Source organism: Bison bison, unplaced genomic scaffold (genome assembly GCF_000754665.1).
Source record: "Bison bison bison isolate TAMUID 2011002044 unplaced genomic scaffold, Bison_UMD1.0 scf7180017864490, whole genome shotgun sequence".
Taxonomy (NCBI): domain Eukaryota; kingdom Metazoa; phylum Chordata; class Mammalia; order Artiodactyla; family Bovidae; genus Bison; species Bison bison.
This window is the reverse complement of record NW_011495049.1, coordinates 6,557,968-6,566,522: the sequence shown is the minus strand read 5'-3', so window position 1 is coordinate 6,566,522 and position 8,555 is coordinate 6,557,968. Positions and strand designations below refer to the sequence as shown.

Here is an 8,555-nt window from a genome sequence, read left to right as displayed (position 1 = left end):
GGTCTGGTATTCCCATCTCTTTCAGAATTTTCCACAGTTTATTGTGATCCACACAGTCAAAGGCTTTGGCATAGTCAATAAAGCAGAAATAGATGTTTTTCTGGAACTCTCTTGCTTTTTCCATGATCCAGCGGATGTTGGCAATTTGATCTCTGGTTCCTCTGCCTTTTCCAAAACTAGCTTGAACATCTTGAAGTTCACGATTCACGTCCTGTTGAAGCCTAGCTTGGAGAATTTTGAGCATTACTTTACTAGCGTGTGAGATGAGTGCAATTGTGCGTTAGTTTTGAGCATTCTTTGGCGTTGCCTTTTTTGGGGATTGGAATGAAAACTGACCTTTTCCAGTGCTGTGGCCACTGCTGAGTTTTCCAAATTTGCTGGCATATTGAGTGTAGCACTTTCACAGCACCATCTTTCAGGATTTGAAATAGCTCAACTGGAATTCCATCACCTCCACTAGCTTTTGTTCGTAGTGATGCTTTCTAAGGCCCACCTGACTAATCAACTGTACTCCAATATAAAATAAAAGTTAAAAGGCTTCTCTGGAGGCTCAGTGGTAAAGAATCTACCTGCCAGTGCAGGAGACACACGTTTGACCCCTGGTCTGGGAAGACCTACATGCCATGGAGCAACTAAGTCTGTGCTACAACCATGGAGTGTATGTTCTAGAGCCCAGGAACCACAAATACTGAGCCCACACACCACAACTACTGAAGCCCACATGCCCTGGGGGCCGTACTTTGAAATAAGAGAAGCCACTGCAACGAGAAGCCCATGCGCCACAAAAAAGAGCCCCTGCTCACTGTAAGTAGAGAAAAGCCTGCACAGCAAGTGAAGACCCAGCACAGCCAAAGTAGAAATGACGTTAGTTTTTAATTTAAAACAAGATATAAAATTTTGAAACAAAGATATGATAAAACGCTGAACATCATTTATCTTTAGAGAACTACAGATTAAAATAATACGATATCATTTTGTATCTCTCACAATGGCTGAATTTCAAAAAAAACCTGACAATACCAAATGCCCCAAGGATGCCAAGCAGCAAGAACTTTCATTTAGGAATGCAACATGTGCAGTCACCTTGGAAGACACCTTGGCGGTCTCTTCTAAAACTAAATATGGTCTTAGCATATGGTCCAGCAGTGGTAATACTAGGTATTTACCCAACTGATTTAAAGGTTTATGTCCACACAAGCACTTAGATGTGAAAGTTTATAGCAATGTTATTCATAACCGCCAAAATGTGGAAGCATCCACGATGTCCCTCAATGAGTGGATAAATAAACCTTGGTACGTCCCTGTAATGGAATATTATTCAGTGATATGAAGAAACATACTATCAATACACAAAAAGATGGATGAATTTTAAATGGGTATTGCTAAGTAAAAGAAGTCAGTCTAAAAAACATCTATGTACTACTATAGGTTTCTAATTTTATGATATACTGGAAAGGGTAAAACTAGAAAGACAGTAAATACATCAGTGATAACCAGTGCTTTGGACTAGGGGAGGACTGAACAGGTAAAGCAAAGTGGATTTTTTAGAGTGGTGAAATTATTCTCTATAATACTATAATAGTGAATACAAAACATTAAGTGTTTAATACCCATACAACTTCGTAACACAAAGAACAATCTCAATGTATGCAAATTTAAAAAATATTTAGAAGGCTGGAGAACTCAGATGGAATGCAGAATTTGGAAAAAAAAAAAAAAAGGTCTAAATGCATTATGAATATATAAAACAACTATGCTGAAAAGGGTGGAAAAATAAAAGTTCTACCTTGGGAAATGAGTGGAGTCTAAAAGCAACACAAGCATTATACTCTAGTTCAGGGATTCCCAACCTCCAGGATCTAATGCCTCTGGGGTAGAGCTGATATAATAATAATAAAACACAGAATAAATGTAATGCACTCGAATCATCCTGAAAGCACCCTCCCCAGCCCGGTCCATGGAACACTTGTCTTCCATAAAACTGGTCCCTGGGGCAAACCACCCAGAGGTTGGGAACCGCTGCTCTAGTTGATAAAACTGTTTCTCATGGGGGTATGGGTTAATTCTGAAACCACCATACACATAGGCTAGAAATGAAATTAAATAAATGGATGGCTGATGGTGGGAGCAAGGTCTCCCACTTTTAGAAGGAAAGGTTATAGATAAGGGGAAGAGCTAGAATATGATCCATATGATAACAAATTTGAGTTGGAGACATCAGAATAACTTCATGTTCACCTTAATATGGACACAGGTGGTTACACATTTGTAATAATTTTTTACTTGAAATATTTATAGATATTATCATAAACCCATTTATCTCTTGCTCCATCAGCTAAAAGGGCCTAAAAGCAAGACAATCCTAGTGGCAACAAACACACTAGTGCCTGTGTGTTTCTTCAACAAAAGGAACCAAGGTTCCTTGCAGAAATGGCTGACGCTAAGACTGGGACAGGAAATATACAAGAGCATGGAGTATCTTATAATGCCAGAAAGTAAGGAAATGCATGTGCACATATGGTGCACACACACAATGAAGGAGGTATGTCAAAATGTGCTTCCCACTCGGTCTTTTTCAGCAACTACTAGAAAATGTACTTTGCCAACATGAAGGTAACAGACACCAAGGAAGAAAGACCTGACATCCTGGAAACAAGCTGTCCACCACAGGGGAGAGACAAAAGAAATTCACAAATGACCATAAAAGGTCACTTCAGGAAGACAGCTGTGCAACAGGCCTAGAGAGCTACCCATCAAGATGGAGGCAGGGTGACAGGAGAGATGCTGTAAACAAACAGATTATCCAACATGTGTGAATCTACCAAAGATTTACGTCTTGTCTGAAAGTTTGTTAACATATTAAAGATAAAAAAAGATATATTTAAAAACCAAGATAATTTTAACTATAGGAAAAACACAAAATTATATAAGAACATATCATTATAATACACTACCTAGCTCAGCTGTACAAAATATTTACATGGCTAAATGATGTGTGCTGTGTGCTCAGTCGTGTCCAACTCTTTGGGACCCTTTGGATTGTAGCCCGCTAGGCTCCTCCCTGGTGGGCTGCCATCTCTGGGGTCGCACAGAGTCGGACACGACTGAAGCGACTTAGCAGCAGCAGCAGGAGGCTCCTCTGTCCACTGGATTTTTCAGGCAAGAATACTGGAGTGGGTTGCCATGTCCTCCTCCAAGGGATCATCCCAACCCAGGGATGGAACCTGCAACTCCTTGTCTCCTGCATTGCCAGGCAGATTCTTTACCATTGAGCCACCTGGGAAGCCCCTAAAAATTAACATATAATATGCAAACATAAAGGAGAGAAGTGCGGTGTTTAAATGTGGAGTTGGTATAACAAAACTAAACTCCCATCTTCTGTAATAGGAAGTTGGTAAATAATATCTAAAACTTATTTGTTTGTTTACTTTGTGGTAGGATGGGAGTAGGGGAGAGAGAGAGCTGTATAAGAAAGCATGTTATTTAAAAACCTAGAGGTGAAAAGAGTTGAATTGCTGACTGTGGGGCAACATTTCTCGATAAAGGTTCTGTGAGATAATTATTCCTTAATGCCTGAGGCATCCACTCTATGTAATGAATTAACATCTCTCCTATGCATCTGAAGTGTTACTGCAGTTGACCCTTTAACAGTGGGCTACAGGAGCTGACTCTTCATGAAGTTGTGTATAACTTACAGTTGGCCCTCCATATCCACAGTTCCTCAGTGTCTGAAATTGCTCTGTATCCATGGATTCAACCAAGCAGGATCATGTAGTATGTAGTATTTATTTACTACTGAAAAAACTCAAGGTCCATGAATAAGTGGACCTGCAGTTCAAACTTGGGTTGTTCAAGGGTCAATTGTAGTTATAAATCACCCTTGGGGGAACTGAGAAAACAGTCAAATTATTTTCTGTGTTTGTGATTCCGCTGAGGAACACTTAGAAAAGTTGCTTCTGCTTTTGTTTCTGCAGAGTAGGATTTACGGGAGAGGATGAGAGCAGAGGGCTGCTTTTCATTATAAGTCTTGTAGTATTATTTGACTTTTTAAATTATGTACAGGTAGCCTTTTGATAAATATTACATTAAAAATAAACATAGCAAAAAGTAATGAAGGAACTCTGAATACAAAATGTATTAAAAAAAAATAAAGTGCAGAACTGAAAGAAACAATTCTCATTAGAAAAGGCCAGATAATTTTTCTTAAAGAATACAGAATTTATTAAGTAATACTTAATAAGGAATTTCTACTTACAAAGTATTTCTAAGTAGCAATACTACTAAGCACTATGTTCTTTAAGGCACCTAAAAGATACCCAAAAAGTAGGATAATTAAATCATAATCTAATAATTTATAAAAGGTATGATGGGTGTGTGCTTAGTTGCTCAGTCATGTCCAACTCTTTGCCACTCCATGGACTGTATCCCACCAGGCTCCTCGGTCCATAGACTTCTCCAGACAAAATACCAGAGTGGGTTGTCATTCCCTTCTCCAGGGGATCTTCCCGACCCAGGGATCAAACCCTGGTCTCCTGCACTGCAGGCAGATTCTTTACCATTTGAGCCACGAAGGAAGTGTGATACTGAAATCTTTTGACATGAAATCTTATTAAACTGCACATACTTCCCATTTCAATCAAATTTATTGTGCCAGTAATCCACCTTGTAGAGAAGACACAAAAGACATACAAGATATACTGCCTATTCTAAGGAATTTTATTTACATGTGCATAATAACCTGTTGTAAGTAGGATCTTTACTCACTTGGTTATTTACGTACACATAGTTTTACAAACAAGTACTTACAGTATTTAGTTTTACAAAAATGATTTTTAAAAATCTCTTCATGAGTGAAACCAAATTGGCAACAACGTGGAAGATTTGTCAGAAAACAAAAAAACAACAGTAAGGAGGCTCCTGAAATGGTTCAAGTGAGAGATGATGAGAGTCTGAACTGGGACAGATTAGACAGAAAGGAAACAGATATACAAGTGGCTAAAGAATGGTGACTTTTGGAGAGTGAAAATAAGGGAGAAAGCTAGGATTAGCTAGGTTGCCATCACAATGAGTAGGTGGCCCGCAGTGAAGTGCTCAGTCATGTCTGACTCTTTGTGAGCCCATGGACTGTAGCCCACCAGGCTCCTCCATCCATGGGATTCTCCAGGCAAGAATACTGGAGTGGGTTGCCATTTCCTTCTCCAGGGGATCTTTGCAACCCAGGGATCAAACCCAGGTCTCCCACATTGCAGGCAGACGCTTTAACCTCTGAACTGTAAGATCAGTTAGGTGGCCGGCAGTACCACTGACCATAACGGGCAATACAAAGAGGAACGGGACTAAAGGAAAACAAGAGTTTACGTTTAGACTGGTGTTTGAAGTACCTTGAGACTGTCCTGGGGGAGATGTCCAATGGGTAGTTGAATGTAAGGATCTGGAATGCAGGAGAGAGGTCTGAGATAAAGATTTGGAAATTGGCAGCACATAGCTGTTAACAGATGAAATCACCTAGGAAGAGAATACAGAAGACGACAGGAGCCTGACATCAGATAACTAAAGGTCACAGCTGGTGTTCCTAAAGCCACTCTGAAAGAACTTTGCCCAGAGTTCTATGTACTTCTATAGAAAAATATCCAATATATAATGTTAAAAGACAAAAAAAAGAAAAAACCAAATTATAAAACCTCATGCATAGTACAAACTCATTTTTACAAATAAGTTGTAAAAAAAAAAAAAAAATGATAGTATTAGCAAAGGCACAACGAAAAAAAAATACAGAGGAGCAAAGACCAAACTATTAATAATGGTGTCTGAGATTATGTAAGCTTTTCATATCTGTATGTCCTTATAGTATTTTTTAACAAAAATATACTACTATAAATAGGAAAAAAGTTAATTTTGTTCCTTTCCTTCAAAAAATGATAGCATGTATCCTTATAATATAAAAAGATACTACAAATCTTTTAGAAAAACACTTGGACACTGGACCATAAACAGGCAAAAAATATGAACAACTAGTAAAATTATGAAAAAAAATTCAGTGTACAGTCCACACTATCAAAGTAACACGAATTAAAATACATACCTTTGGCTGCCTACTAAATCAGAATACAATCTTTCTATTAATAAAAGCACACATGGTTGGTAAGGGTCTGATAAAAAGAGCATCACAGACCCTGATGATAAGAAGTAAACCGGTATACTCAGTCAGGGGAACATACCAAAAGACTTAAGAAAGATTCCTAAGATTTGATCTAATAATTCTCATTCCATAAATTCAAGAAAATAATTCAAAACGACTAAAACTATGCAAAGATATTATGCCAGATCATTAATTAAAACAATCTAGACACCAACATTAGGACATAAAAAGTTATGTAGACATCAAAAGTGATGTTTATGTCTGTCAAGACTTTTTAGGTACATACTCTATGACCTAGCAATTCTATGTCTAGAGAAACACTAGTACTATGCTCAAGAATACATCACAAAGAACTTTCAATGTTGCAGTGTTTGTAATAGTGAAAACTGCAAAGAACCTAACAGCTCATCGATATGAGAACGATTAAATCAGCTTTTTCAAACTGTGGTCTGAGGGCCCCTAAAAACCAAATCTTTTGTCAGGGTGAGGGCTTTCCTGTCCAAATATTTATCTGTGCAAGGATGGATTTTCTTAATACGCTTCAGCTTAAATAAGGTAGCACACCAAATGAGATTCTACTTGTCTCCTATAATACCAGATGTTAAAGTGATTTACAAAAAATGTAAAAAAAAAAAAAAAAACCACCAATATTAAAAAAAATACTTTAGCTATTTTAAACATATATTATTAATATATAGTTAACTGGTTTCTTGTTAATTTTAAATGAATAAATAAAAAGATTAATTTTCAGTTTCAATTTCTAAAGTAGTATATATTCTTCATTAGAAAAACAAAAACTCTATTACTCCTCAATAATTTTTAAGAGTAGAAAGGGAACCTGAGACCCACTGGATTAAATAAATTGTGATACTTTCATATTATCTAGCATACTAGGGGATGATAGTTAACAGGGAATTCAGTTTTACCTGTAATATAACCATTTCATAAGACAGTTGGTTCATGTTATCAGTTATGATTTTGTAATCAAAATCATAGTTATATTTATGAAGTTTTTTTTAAATATGGGGAAATGCTCAAAATATAATTTTAAGCAGGAAAAGTGGGTAATCCAACTGTATAGAAAATCTCATCATCTTCATTAAGAAAATGCCATGGGGAAAAGACTCAAGTAAAAAGTCAAAATTAACTATTGTTGATTACCTTTAACTGTGGAATCATAGTTGATTATTTCCCCTTTTCCTTTATTTTAATATTAAAAAAAAATTTTACACCAAACATGCAGTTTAATATCCGGGGGAGAAAAAAAGGAAAGAAATTAGGTGAAAAATTAGTTCTACTAAATCAAACCACTGAACTTCTGCCAATTCAAAAGACAAGCTCAAAACAATAAATTAAGGAACCTAATTCGATCAACAAGCTGCCTATTTTGTCAAAGAAAAAAATAGTTATCAAATGTGGGGGCACCCTCAGTCTGGAATATAATAATAGGCAATCACAGTAGTACAAATGAAGTTAACACTTTAAAAGTTAGATCACCTTTTATAAATTTTCAAAGGTACAAAAGAAAACGTAGACGGGAGGAACACCACCGCGTCCTTCGGGTCTAAAACGACGAGAAAAATGCCTGGGTGCGGGAACAGGCTTCGCTAGAGCTCGGGCGGCGATGACAGATCGGTCTGCGGGGGCCGAGTCCTTTCGGCGTAGAGGCTGCCACTCTCTTCCGGGGAGCGGCAGCCCCTCCGGGATGCGCTGTACCCCAGCCCCGGCCGGACAGGCGGCCCAGGGGTACGAGGGGCGCTTCTCCCTCCACCCGCCGCGGCCCCAGGGGGTCGCTCCCCGGGGCAGCGCCGAGCACTCCGGGCGGCCCAAGTGGGTGGGACCCGGCAAACAGTCGCCGTGATTGCCACCCTAGCCTGGTCCGGCCCTCCAGGCTTTACTGAGGGGGCCGCTGGGTTTGAGAGTGCTGATTTCCCAGCCAGTTTCAGGGGGCTCGGAAAAGGAATGGTTCCTGGGGCCCCAAGGCTCGGCCCCTGGAGGCGCAGAAGGGCCAGACCCAGCGCCTAGCGCAGCGCGACCAGCGGCCACCCCGCCCCCTCCGTGAGGGCAACGCGGGTGAGGAGAAGCCAAGAGGCCTGTAACAGGGAACTCTTACCTCCCCACACCCCTGCGGAGCTCTCTGATGACCTACGGAGACGCCGCGCGGAGGAGTGAAGGGCGACCCCGGCCGGGAGTCCAGGGAGTACTAGACGTCGGCTCAAGGTTTGTTTCCAAACCCTATCCTCCGCGACCGGGGAAAAACACAAAGCGCAGGCGCAGAAGAGGCTTTCCTCTGACTCGCACGCCCCCTCCTTCGGCGTCCGCGGCCTCCAGTATCGCAAGGCGCCTGCGCTCTGCGATGCAGGGGTCTAAGCCCCGGGCCCCGGGCTTCTTACCGGAAATGCCTGAGGAGGCTCTG

General features: G+C 40.0%; 1 protein-coding gene across 5 annotated transcripts in view; it reads right to left on the bottom strand.

Annotated features, from left to right (window-relative positions):
- Positions 1-8,555, bottom strand: part of ZFYVE16 (zinc finger, FYVE domain containing 16) — a 51,784-nt gene extending 43,229 nt beyond the window's left edge. Inside the window, exons 1-2 of one of the 5 annotated variants that reach the window (XM_010863359.1) lie at positions 8,253-8,509; positions 7,637-7,703 (exon numbers count right to left, since the gene is read on the bottom strand). The gene's annotated coding sequence lies outside the window, so the exon portion shown is untranslated. Of the gene's footprint in view, positions 1-5,381; positions 5,506-7,636; positions 7,704-8,252; positions 8,510-8,532 lie in introns of those variants that run through there. The other 4 variants (XM_010863357.1, XM_010863358.1, XM_010863360.1 and 1 more) reach the window with 4 other exon arrangements.